Raw genomic sequence first — 14191 nt, 5'->3', positions numbered from 1 at the left:
TTATTGTGCAGATTACTGTTCACAAATTTACTATACCCTTGGCTAAAAGCAATATTTATAATATAGCCTTCAGAAAATGATGAAACTATTTTTTATTAGTAGTCTTAAAGCCATACATCTTTTTATGTGGCCCTTTAAAGAAAGCTGACAACCTTGACAAATGATCACCTTATTAAATTGATATTTGGTGGGTTTTGTTTTTCAAGATTGCATTTCAGCCAATGAGTTCCACCTCTTTTGCTCTTCACACAGACTTGTTTACCTGCATGCAACCAAAGCCATCTCAAACCTGACTGGTAAATACTATTCGGACTAGAAATAGACTAGAAACGGAAATCAGAACGCTTCCGATACCAAAATCTTGTCCCGTTGGCAACAGCTTGTGCATTCATATGGAAATATCTGTCTCTAGAGATAGGGCAGTTTTAATTAGGATACAACATGTTTTACCAACACATTTTCATTCCCAGAGTTTCAAAAAGCAACGCTTGGTCTGGTGCCTTTGGCATTTGTTACTGACTCAAAAAGTCTCCTTTAGCATCATATTTAGACGTGCTTGGTTGGGATTCTTGGCGTCATTTTTTGACGCTCTTGGGCAGGACTTTTGGCGTTACTGGTCTCTTGGGTGAAAGTCCTGTGTTGTCTGACCCGCCTGTAATGTTTAAGGTATAACGTTAGTATGGTGTTTGCGACAGTGACGTATTGTTGTATGACTGCCGTCATACGTTGTGTATAAAACGTTGGCACTAAGCCCGCAAAAGTAGTTAGTCAGTAGTTTACGGCTGTATGTATGAGACCTGCCTGAACGTATCATCACAGTAAAATATACTAAGTACTCACCCAACGTCTGATCATTTCAAATACCAAACGAGAACATCACATTGGCTACGAGGATAAAAAAACATGTCAAAGGCTGTTGCACTCGACAAGCAAAAAAAATAAATAAGAAAAAGAAGAAGGACTTTGCTCAACGAAGCCAGAGGACCACAAAAAGTGGCTAAAACAGACCGAGGGGAAAAAAATGTCACTTGGAATTAGTGTCGCTCTGCCAGCTTTTGATACTAAAACGGATCCTAGCTTAGTAGGACCACGCTGGACAAAATGGATACAAAGGTTTGAGAACTATATTACAGCAGCGAATATTACCGGAGATGCCAGGCAGAAAGCATTGCTACTGCATTTGGCAGGAGAGCGTGTGCATGATATCTATGACACGTTAACAGCAGAGCAAGATAAGTTTGCAGACGTTATGCAGAAGCTAGGCACATATTTCATGCCTAAAAAGAACGTCCACTATCAATTATATATGATCCGAAAGGCAGTACAACAGCTGGGCGAAAACTCTAGACACATACTGTACCAGGCTATGCATGCTAGCAAAGAACTGAGAATTTGCTGACTTAAGCCACTAAATTAAAGCACAGTTGATCCAAAGCTGCAGTTCAACCAGGCTGCGAAGAAGAGCGCTCAGAGAGCCCGACAACAGCCTGGATGACTTTCTCGAATACGGGAGAACGTTGGAACTGTCCAATCAACAAGCAGCCGGCATGGAACAGGGTGTAGCTGCATCAGTGAATGCGGTGCATCAGAACGGGCGAACAGCTACCAGTCAACACGCCGGGAGAGCCAAGCCCAACATCCAGTGCAGGAATTCCGAAGGAAAGTATCCACATGACGGAGACTGCCCAGCAAAAGGAAAAGACTGTAAAGCATGAATAGCAACAAGAATACTACTCAACCACGCGCACACATTAGGCTCAATGCTGTGAAAATTGCAGTAATGATTGATAACGAGGCTGCAGTGAACATTATTAGTGAATTGGTCCTCAGCACACTGAGACCATGCCCACAGCTCAGCCCATCCGATATAAAGATATTTCCATATGGCAACACTAAACCACTGCCCATAACTGGTGCATTCACATGTAGCACAGAGACAGACAATAGAAAAACCATGGCCGAATTCTATGTAATGAAAGGTGATAGCTGCTCTCTGCTAGGCTACAACACAGCTAAAGAGCTAGGCCTCATCAAGATCATCAACAATGTGTCTGCTCCAACCATCCAAATGTAGCAGATGAGCTAGTACAGAAACACCCAGAGCTGTTCGAAGGCATTGGTAGGCTGTAAGACTTTCAAGTAAAGCTTCACATTAACGCTGACATCCAGCCAACCTGTCAGCCACATAGGCAAGTGCCTTTTCACATCCGACAGAAGGTCGAAGAGGAGCTGAAATGGCTTGAGGATGACGACGTCATGGGTCCCCTCCATTGTGACGCCACCCAAGCTGAAGGATCCGGACAAATTTAGAGGCTGTGTCAACATGAGACAGGCCAACACTGCCATTCAACGTGAACGCCACATCACTCCCACCATGGACGATGTAATCCAAGAGTTGAATGGAGCTACAGCCTTCTCCAAGCTCGACCTGACTGCCGGTTACCATCAGTTGGAACTTCACCCAGACAGCAGGTACATCACAGCATTCACCACACACCTTGGCTTGAGACGCTACAAGCGTCTGAATTTTGGGATATCTTCAGTGGCGGAGGTTTTCCAGAATGCGATCTGCCAGACTCTACAAGGCATCAAAGGGGTGAAAAATCTGAGTGACGACATCACTGTGTATGGTAAAACCATAGATATAGAACAGAAAGACCATGACGACAGCCTCAGAGCTGTGTTCCAGAGACTGAAAGACAGAGGGCTCGCACTCAATAGAAAGAAAGGTGAGTTCATGTAACAGATTGGAAATCTCCATCCATCCATCCATCTTCGTCCGTTTATCCGGTGTCGGGTTGCGGGGGGAGCAGCTCCAGCAGGGGACCCCAAACTTCCCTTTCCCGAGCAACATTAACCAGCTCCGACTGGGGGATCCCAAGGCGTTCCCAGGCCAGGTTGGAGATATAATCCCTCCACCTAGTGATGGGTCTTCCCCGAGGCCTCCTCCCAGCTGGACGTGCCTGGAACACCTCCCTAGGGAGGTGCCCAGGGGGCATCCTTACCAGATGCCCGAACCACCTCAACTGGCTCCTTTCGACGCAAAGGAGCGGCGGCTCTACTCCGAGCTCCTCACGGATGACTGAGCTACTCACCCTATCTCTAAGGGAGACGCCAGCCACCCTCCTGAGGAAACCCATTTCGGCCGCTTGTACCCTGGATCTCGTTTTTTCGGTCATGACCCAGCCTTCATGACCATAGGTGAGGGTAGGCACAAAAACTGACCGGTAGATCGAGAGCTTTGCCTTCTGGCTCAGCTCTCTTTTCGTCACAACGGTGCAATAAATTGAATGTAATACCGCACCCGCTGAGCCGATTCTCCGACCAATCTCCCGCTCCATTGTCCCCTCACTCGCGAACAAAACCCCAAGGTACTTGAACTCCTTCACTTGGGGTAAGGACTCATTCCCTACCTGGAGAAGGCATTCCATCGGTTTCCTGCTGAGAACCATGGCTTCCAATTTAGAGGTGCTGATCCTCATCCCAACCGCTTCACACTCGGTTGCGAACCGATCCAGTGAGTGCTGAAGGTTACAGACCAATGATGCCATCAGGACCACATCATCTGCAAAGAGCAGCGATGAGATCCCCAGCCCACCAAACTGCAACCCCTCCCCACCCCGACTATGCCTCGATATCCTGTCCATAAATATTACAAACAGGATTGGTGACAAAGCACAGCCCTGGCCGAGGCCAACCCTCACCTGAAACGAGTCCGACTTACTGCCGAGAACGCAGACACAGCTCTCCCTTTGGTCGTACAGAGATTGGATGGCCCTGAGTAAAGACCCCCTCACCCCATACTCCCGCAGCACCTCCCACAGTATCTCCGGGGGACCCGGTCATACGCCTTCTCCAAATCCACAAAACACATGTAGACCGGTTGGGCATACTCCCAAGCTCCCTCCAGGATCCTTGCGAGAGTGAAGAGCTGGTCCGTTGTTCCACGACCAGGACGGAATCCGCATTGTTCCTCCCCAACCCGAGGTTCGACTATCGGCCGAACCCTCCTTTCCAGCACCTTGGAGTAGACTTTACCAGGGAGGCTGAGAAGTGTGATACCCCTGTAATTGGCACACACCCTCTGGTCCCCCCCTTCAAAAAGGGGAACCACCACCCCAGTCCGCCACTCCTTTGGCACCGTCCCAGACCTCCACGCAATGTTGAAGAGGCGTGTCAACCAGGACAGCCCCTCCACACCCAGAGCCCCGAGCATTTCTGGACGGATCTCATCAATCCCCGGGGCTTTGCCACTGTGGAGTTGTTTGACTACATCAGTGACTTCCGCCTGGGAAATCGACGACAATCCCCCGTTATCCTCCAGCTCTGCCTCTAACATAGAGGGCGTATTAGTCGGATTCAGGAGTTCCTCAAAGTGCTCCTTCCACCGCCCTATTACCTCCTCAGTTGAGGTCAACAGTGTCCCATCCTTACTGTACACAGCTTGGATGGTTCCCCGCCCCCCCTGAGGTGGCGAACAGTTTTCCAGAAGCACTTTGGTGCCGACCGAAAGTCCTTCTCCATGTCTTCTCCAAACTTCTCCCACACCCGCTGCTTTGCCTTTTTTCACGGCAGAGGCTGCAGCCCTGCGGGCCCTTCGGTACCCTGCAACTGCCTCCGGAGTCCTCCGGTATAACATATCCCGGAAAGACTCCTTCTTCAGTTGGACGGCTTCCCTGACCACCGGTGTCCACCACGGTGTTCGTGGGTTACCGCCCCTTGAGGCACCTAAGACCCTAAGACCACAGCTCCTCGCCGCAGCTTCAGCAAAAGAAACTTTGAACATTGTCCACTCGGGTTGAATGCCCCCAGCCTCCACTTGGATGCACGAAAAGCTCCGCCGGAGGTGTGAGTTGAAAGTCTGTCGGACAGGGGCCTCCTCCAGACGTTCCCAATTTACCCGCACTACACGTTTGGGCTTCCCCCACCCCCTGACCCAACTCACCACCAGATGGTGATCGGTTGACAGCTCCGCCCCTCTCTTCACCCGAGTGTCCAAAACATACGGCCTCAGATCAGATGAAACGATTATGAAATCGATCATTGACCTTTGGCCTAGGGTGCTCTGGTACCAGGTACACTTATGAGCATCCCTATGTTTGAACATGGTGTTCGTTATAGACAATCCATGACTAGCACAGAAGTCCAACAACAAACAACCACTCTGGTTTAGATCAGGGAGGCCGTTCCTCCCAATCACGCCTCTCCAGGTGTCTCCATCATTGCCCATGTGTGCGTTGAAGTCCCCCAGCAGAACAATGGAGTCCCCCACTGGCGCCCCATGCAGGACTCCACTCAAGGTCTCCAAGAAGGCCGAATACTCCGAACTCCTGTTTGGTGCATATGCACAAACAACAGTCAGAGTTTTCCCCCCCACAACCCGCAGGCGTAGGGAGGCGACCCTCTCGTCCACCGGGGTATACTCCAACGTAGCGGCGCTCAGCCGGGGGCTTGTGAGTATCCCCACACCCGCCCGGCGCCTATCACCCTGGGCAACTACGGAGAAGAAAAGAGTCCAACCCTTATCCAGGAGTACGGTTCCAGAACCGAGACTGTGCGTAGAGGTAAGCCCCACCAGATCTAACCGGTAGCGCTCCACCTCCCGCACCAGTTTCGGCTCCTTCCCCTAGGGAGACCCTACCAGGAGCACAAAGCTCCAGACAACACAGCCCTCAGGTTCACAGAGACACACAAACCTCTCCACCACGATAAGGTGATGGTTCACGGAGAGAAATCTGTTAATTTTAAATAAATCTAGATTCCCGGCCACACCAACACAGCGAGAAAGACACAAGAAGTATATATAAAAATAGTACTTTATTATTTTAAAAGTTTAGAATGACAATAAAATGACATCTCCTCAAGAACCCGGGGAGACAATAAAACCATGGATTGTGAAATATTCTGTCCCAGGGTGAAACAATACCAAAGTCTAGTCCAGACTCGATCAGCTCCGTGTTTTCCCTGTCGCCGACACAGAATAGGCTTGTTCGAGATGAGCCAGATCTGCGCAGAATTGATCACCGGCGATTTGTGTCCGACTTGATCCCGACTTGCTCTGACGTCATGCACACGTGGGCAACGATAATCTCACGAGATCAAGGTGGCCGCAGTTTTTAGAGCCAGGTGCCACAGTTGCTCTCCACTGACTGCAAGACCCAGGCAGACCCAGGGGCATGCTGGGAAACGCCGGCCTCTCAGCTGATCTAACAGCTGATTAGTTCAGAATTGACTCAACATGATGACGTTTTATATAAACATTTTATTGATTTTGAATTGGAGGGATTTTAACTGCTATTTGTCTGATTTAAAGGCTTATTCTGTTCATAACACATGTAATGTGGCTGATAGTGATGTTTGGAAGTCAGAGAGACTAAATCTGTTCAGATTACAGATCATCTACAGTGTGTTGTTAATTTAAATCAGCAACAGATCACATGTAGCTGCTCTCGTCGAGGAGCAGTTCATCTCGAACGAGCCTAATGTCTTGCTTCAGCGGGGCTTCGAATAGCCTATTCCAAATCCAGAAATCCGGGACCAGGAATTCCGTGGTGCTGTTCTGCTTCTGTCAGTGGAGAAATGTAAAATCAATGGGTAGCCCGCTCATACTTCAAGTGAGCTCGTCAACAATACTGTCGTGTCTGCTGCTCTGCCGTCCACAGATGCGCCCACAGATCCTGAACTTATTTGGCAATGGCTTGAATTCAATGCACTCTGCTGAATTGGGGGCTTAAAATAAAGTGTTACCTAAAATATGGATCCAATGATTATTTCCCATGATTCTCTGTTAGGTGACTATCACTTGTTCTTCACGGTTTCTGGAGTGTGCCTCAAGGAAATGGAAAAATCAATCATATGTGTTGCTCTGTGCACGCCGGTGCCTTTGTCTGTGTGTTATAAAGCGAATATATCATGCATAAGGGCAAATCTGCACTCCATATTTCAAAACCTTTTCAGTGCTTTGGTGTCACTTCACCCTCTGCTATCAAAGTCAAATAATGGGGAGGAAAGCAGATCAGCTCCCTGTTTTGAAAAGAAATCACCTTTTTAATTTACCATAAGATGTCTCTCAGCACACAGCACACAGATTCCCTCCGAGGTTTTTCTGCTTCATTTGCACTCCACTGTGCTTTTTTCGTCAAGCTCATCAGTTTTTGCCCATGTCAAAAGCTCTTCCTTTTTAATGGATTTTCAGCTAACAGATTTTCTATTTACGATATGAGGATGCTCTTAGTCTTCAAAAGCCCAATTGAATGTTGATGTTGTTGTCTTTGCCCTCATTTTACCTTTTGAATGAATTGTTTTTTAGTGGAAAGTGACATTTAAAAAAAGACTAAAGGCTTTTATTGACTTTACCAAACAACAAATGAAAGCATTATGACTGGATGTCAAGCAGCTGGTAACATGCTGTAACTCAATGTTGTAAAATATAAAACGTTTTATACACTGCCCAACAGTGAATAATATGGACTTCATTTCCTGCTCTGGCATCTCTGCAATTGCAAACAACTTAAAAGGGTGGATATATGGAGGTGTCACCATGTGAATGTGTTGTTTTATATGTTGTTCAATGTAGTTCATCATTCATACAAAATGCTAGACGGTCATACAGCTACATCTCAGTTCTGTAAATGATTTGCCAGGACTGCTTCAAAGTATGTCATATTGTATTGACAGAGTCTCTGCCAGGATTTGTGGTTGGAGTCTGTACGTGGCCATAGTGGCAGCATGATAATACACGTGTCCTGATACAGAATAACAATGGACCTTTTGAAGGTCATTAGGACAACATATCATTAGTTTTTCAGCAACCCTGGTTCTGTCCGGTTTATTTTCTGAGTGGACAATGTTCGGTGACACAGTCGGAGCACTTGCAAGGCTCGGATGGGTATTCAGCTCTCTCATTTGAATCATAAATATAGATGATGATGGACATATTCGTGAGAAAATGTCACGCCTCTCTTGCTTCTTCCCCATAGCAATTGCTGTCTTGGCTCATGGGTATTGTAGTAGTTAGAGCTGTCCGCCACGACAAAGTTATGAGACGAAAACATGAGACAAAGTTGAATATATTAAAACTGATGCCCATAACACAAACACACACCCATAGGACCATTATAATATTAACAAGACTCCTCTGTTTATATGCTGACTAAAATTAGGAAAGACTTTAAAAGACAAAAAACTGAAACGGTATTTCAAAGAGTCGGAAACAAAGTAATTTTAGAACCTGTGGCTCCTCCCACTGCACAAATGATATCTTTCATAAATACAATTTCATGTCTATAAGTCGAATTTTTGTTTCCACACGTCACGTTGCCTCCACATGCAAAATGGTCTATTAAAATTAGTTTTAAGCAGCCCATTAATATGAGGGCGGGCTGCTGCAGCCACTGTATTTTAGTCAAATATGAGAGCAATCAAAATGAACTACCTCCTCATCAATAAACCACAGTGATCCCATCCATCTCTCACGAGCTATGATGGATAGACATGGACCAGTCTAATTAAAGGATGAATTATGGAATGGATTCAATTCATCACTATACTGTCATTGCTATTTAATTCACAGTCAGCCCCATGTTTCCGTATCTGGGTTGTGCTGCTTTTCTGCATCTATCAATCATAAATCAAGGAAGAATTAGTCCCTGCAGGGGATCGTATGTAGTTTAACTGGGCCACACTTCTCGTCCAACATTTTGCTGCTTTAGGTAGTTGTGTTGAAACAAGCCTTGTACTTGATGATCCCTGGGGTACAAACTGCTGAACTTTCTCGACTGCATATGGCAGCCGATATGGCATTAGAACAAACATTGTGGGAGAGACTATTGAATGCTCTCACAGTCAATCCTCCACACAAAAACACACACACACACACACAGAAAAATGCACACACACATTGGCACAAAGGCACACACAGCCATGCATTTGTGCTAACAAACAGGACCCTGGAAGAAGAGTAGAGCCACTCCAAGCGCTACGGTATTATTGATTGGGTTAGCTGTGTTGCACAAATACACACACTCTGCACATCATACAAAGCAGTGACAATAAGATTTTAAATGACCGCCTCTTAGCATAGACTGCATCGTGAAGGTTTGGTGATAGCTCAGATTGAGGGCAATCAACATTTTCTGTCCAAAGAAAGAGAAAGAGACAGAGGGTAGTAGGAGTCAGCTGGCAGAGAAGACTGTAACACATTCAAGGCCAGGAGGTATTGTGGAGCTCTTCAGTGTCCCTCTCTTCTTCAGCGGGACATAGTGATGGAGAGGGCGGGGACATAATGGACGCCTTTCAAAGGACTCAAGTAAACAAGCCAAACAGATCACAGTCAGTGAAAAGAAAACCACCACTGAGGTTTGCTTTGAGTTCTTGCCCACTGCAGTATCACTTAGAATTCCAGAATTTTTGTGTACACGTGCATGTCTGTGTTTCTGTGAATGTGTGTTCATCTGCATGTTAAGTGGGAGCTCTATTATACAGCCGAACAAGGTCTTGTTCTGCACACGAGAGAGAGAGAGAGCGAGAGCGAGAGAGAGAGAGAGAATGCTAGAAAAATGCCCTAGGCCACAGCATGCAGTTCTATTAGCGAGGCTGTTGAAGGAGTGGAGCACCGTAGAATGGACCACTGCAATCTTTTTCCTCACAAAATTATTCAAAGTCCACAATGGCTTGAATTCCAATTGTTTGCAGGTTACTAACAACAGCACTTTGAAAAGACAGACTTGCAGAACATTGAAAAAAGGAAACCGCTTTAACTGGCAACACATACAATTATGAATTACAAATACATGTTTCTGGGGAAAGGTGATACTTTTTAGATCTTATATGGTCTATTTTTGAAGGAACTTTTACTTGGCGTCTTTAATTGCAGGTACATGGATGAAATGTAATAAGTGGACTAATGACCTGCAAGACAGCGAGCACCATCAAGCAAACAACCACAAATAGAAACACAAATCAATTATGCTTCCAGAAGGGCATTAGTTATTAGTACTGTTTTCCTATATAGAGTTTATCCTGATCTAACTTGGATCAAGAACCGCATGATGCATCAACAATTTACTTAATGGAGATTTATCAGACACTAAAAGAGAAGGCAAAATCTATCCCAGCAAATAAGAACAAGACAGGAAAGCTGGTTTGCTTGGCTGAGCCTGCACTATGTTGATTGCAGGAAACAGTACAGAAAAATTGCTCATTACAAACTACATTTACTAGGTCAATTTCTGTCTTGAAGCCATTGTCTACAAGAAGAAATAAGTACCTCAAGTTCATGTATACAATATATTGTTCAAACAAAGAAATCTATGTCCTCAGTGGGTCTGAGAGGTGTAAAATTGACTTTTTTTTTTTAAATCTTTGTAATAACTCTTTAGGACACTAAAAACTATTTCAATCAGGAGAGACTTTGTTTATTTGTACATATGCTTAATATGAAATGTACAGAGTCTTTGGAGATTAGACTCCATCATTATAAAAATAATTTTATAAGCGGTCTGCCGGACCCAGGGTGCCACGGGTGACGATGACTGGAGGTGGAAGGGGAGGAGGAGGGTTGCACGCTTTGCCTGAAATGACAACTGACAGCAGCAGAGAGAAGAACAGAATTAAAGAAGGGATGCCATGCTGTGATTGGCTCGTGGAGTTCATGGCCAATTCTGGTTGGTTTAACTGAAAAGTGAACGCCTCGAAAACAGCTGATCAGTTTTAGGAAGAGAGAGAGGTGGATGAAGTTTAGAAGTCTTCCTGAAATAATTTACGCTGAGCTTCATTAAAACAAAGTAATGTTGGAGGACAACATTGCTCCCTGGTTGAACTTATCACAGCTCATGTGTCATGAGTAGGCATGGATTTGCCAGTTCCTTAATTGAATATAAAAAGAAGCCTAGCAATGCTGGATAAGTAGGTGAGATGTTAATTAAAGCACAGTGCATACCAAATTTCAGGTTAATTCCACATTACCTGTACTGTATAAATCATGTAATAGCTTTTGCAACCCTGACAATGTGTGCCTGATGAAAGCGTGCCATTGGCTCTTTTCAATTGCTTGAATAATTAGTATGTTATCTTTGAATTTGAAATACTGTATGGTCATGAATTACTACTTGGGTTAAGGTACAGGTTAAAGGAGTGTTTGTAATTAATTAATGTGCTTGCATTTGCCACTTTTTAGGAAAACGTGCTGGCCAATCACCAAAGCAAGTGATTGGTAGTTGCTTAAAACTAGGGATGCACCAAACCCAGATTTTTGGGGTTCTGCCGAATACCGAACCCACTGGTTAAGATTCTGCCGAACCGAACCAAACCCTACTCCCATTATTAACACAGTAAATACATTAATGAAGTAAACAACGTCCACAGCAGTGCATTTTTCATTGTATTTTAACTGTAAAAATTAAAAAAGAATAGGCAACATTATGCCTGGCACACAAGTGGGAAAAACTATTTTTGACAAGGCCTATGTTTACCCTATCTCAAGATCCAACCAATATCCAAAATATTAGCCTTTTAGATTTATAATCCCATAAAGTAGGCTACCCCCACGCTCTATTCACATCATAGGAAAGTACATCGCTATCGCCAGATGAGTGACAATTTTGTTTTGCAAACTTTCGCTAACCAGTGTATGATGAAGGCATGTTGGGTGGGTGAAATTAGAAAGCTACCGTTAGCTAACGAGCAGCAGCCGGCTGTTCAGTCGCTCCACTCCCGCTGTAGGAAGATTAATTTCCAGAGAGAACGCTGACAGCCTGGGAGAGGCACGGTCTGGTTAACACCAGCTTTTAGCTGGGACTGTCCTTCCTTTGCCGTACCTGAAGTTGCTGCATTTTGGCTGCTGTCTGTAGATTCCTTCATGCACAACTCGTATTCTTTCGGATGTTTCATATGCAAATGTCTTAACAGCGGCGATGTTGTGTATTGTTTAGGGTCCTCGTCACCACGAGACCAATCGGCATTGCAAATTGAACATGTACCTGGACTTGAATCGCCTTCTTTTGACGGAAAGTACTGCCAAACAACACTTTTTCTGCTCACAAGTTCCATTTTCACGTTCTCACAGCTTACTGCCGTTGCTAGGTTGCTACTGTATTCCGTCTTGCTCCAACTACGTCATTATGTCGACCACGTAACTCTACAAAGAGTAGTGAAGTAACAAGATAGTTCAGTCCAAGCTGGCGGAGTGGCGGAGCTGCAGCTTTGTCATGGGTGTGTTTGTTTGCAATGGAACGGTCTATTGAGTTTCACCTCTTGTTACTTCTATACTCTTTGGCAAGAGCAGAAACTCAACACAACCTTCGCCTCTTTTTCTCGAGTTTCGCCTCTCTTTACTTCTCTTTGGTACCGTTCGGTTCGGTTGAAAAAAATTCTAACGTTCGGCAGTACCCGAACTCTGTCAAAAAGCCCAAATTCGGCCGAATTCCGAACCGAACTCTGGGTTTGGTGCATCCCTACTTAAAACCAAATGTGTTGCATACTTTCTTTCTTTCTTTCTTTCATCTTCGACTGCATCATGCAACATCGTTGCAGAAAATAAACAAATCATCCTTTTGCAAAAATGTGGAAAGCTTTGCTTTTTTTAGTTTTTTGCATACTGTACATTTGGAACTGCTTTTATGAGTGGATTTGTTACGCACATTTTAAACTGGAACTTTCGCTTTAAAGGAGAATTCCGGCCAATTTTTACGTTAATCTTGATCGCTATAGCTACGCGAGTACTTTCGATAGAAAAAACCCCGACCTGAATCAGTGCAGGTAACACTGAGAAGCTGCAGCTACGTACTACAAGCGTCCCCTGAGCTAAAACAGGAGTGCTCGGGGCAAGTTTTAGAGTGCCTTTGTGCCTCTTAACAGACACAAAATGCAATTAATATGTCTGTGCCACAAGAACAGGGCCCTTACGTGTCAACAAAATGCGTTTTCAACTCAGACATTGTTTAAATTCACCTACCCTGGTCCCTGTCTCGATCCTGCCAGTAGCTAGCTTGCCCTGCTAGCTGATAACCGTTAGCTGCTAGCTGCCGTTTGGTGAGTGTATTCAGACAGGCTTCTGTGATAATCATCCCAAAAACAATCCACGGAGCGGTGGTGGTGTGGCTATGTCCTCCAGAGGACAGGTCATGTCATGTCTTGAAGTGTATTTCCCCCCTAAAAAAATCAATAGTTCGTTAGTAGCTGTTAGCTGCTAGCTGCCCTCCGGTGAGTGTGTACAGCCAGATAGCTGTTAGCCGTTAGCTGCTAGCTGCCGTCCGGAGAGTGTATTCAGCCAGGCATCTGTGCTAATCATCCCAATAAAAATCCACGGAGCGCCCGGTGGGTTGGTGGATATCCTGCATAGGACAGATCATGCCTTTGCAGCAAAAGGTTTAGATTATTTCCCCCTCAAAATAGGTAATTGAGCACTGTAGTGGTTATGACCATATCAGTGACTATATAACTACATGGAAACGGGATAAACGATGTCTGTGGCTTGCACAGTAATAGCGTTACTGAAGCCTAGCTGTTGCATCGCGCGGTCTCCTGGGAATTCAGTTGTAGCAGAAAAAGGTAAACAGTAATTTGCAGATTGGAGCGTAGTGTGTGTGAAGAGTGAAAAGCGGAGTTGTTTATAACGGAAGAAGCTTGGAGTATGAAGAATATAGCAGATATGCAACACACGGAAAAGCTTTTTGAGTTTGATGGTCATCCTTATTTATTCGAACCAGAGTATACAGACGAAGAACTAGCCTCAAGAGTTGGAAAGAACGAGACTGACAGACAGAGGGGAAACAGGCAGATGAACTTGCTGCTCCAAGCACAAGCTAAAGGTAGCCTTCAGTAACTGGGGGGACATAGCCACACCACCGGGCGCTCCGTGGATTTTTATTGGAATGATTATCACAGATGCCTGGCTGAATACACTCACCGGACGGCAGCTAGCAGCTAACGGCTAACAGCTATCTGGCTGTACACACTCACCGGAGGGCAGCTAGCAGCTAACAGCTACTACAGCACTATGTTTTTTTTTTAGGGGGGAATACACTTCAAGACGTGACATGACCTGTCCTCTGGAGGACATAGCCACACCACCACCGCTCCGTGGATTGTTATTGGGATGATTATCACAGAAGCCTGTCTGAATACACTCACCAAACGGCAGCTAACGGCTATCAGCTAGCAGGGCAAGCTAGCTACTGGCAGGATCGTGACA

This window comes from Perca flavescens, chromosome 9 (genome assembly GCF_004354835.1).
Source record: "Perca flavescens isolate YP-PL-M2 chromosome 9, PFLA_1.0, whole genome shotgun sequence".
Classification (NCBI taxonomy): domain Eukaryota; kingdom Metazoa; phylum Chordata; class Actinopteri; order Perciformes; family Percidae; genus Perca; species Perca flavescens.
Note: the sequence above shows the minus strand (reverse complement) of the source record.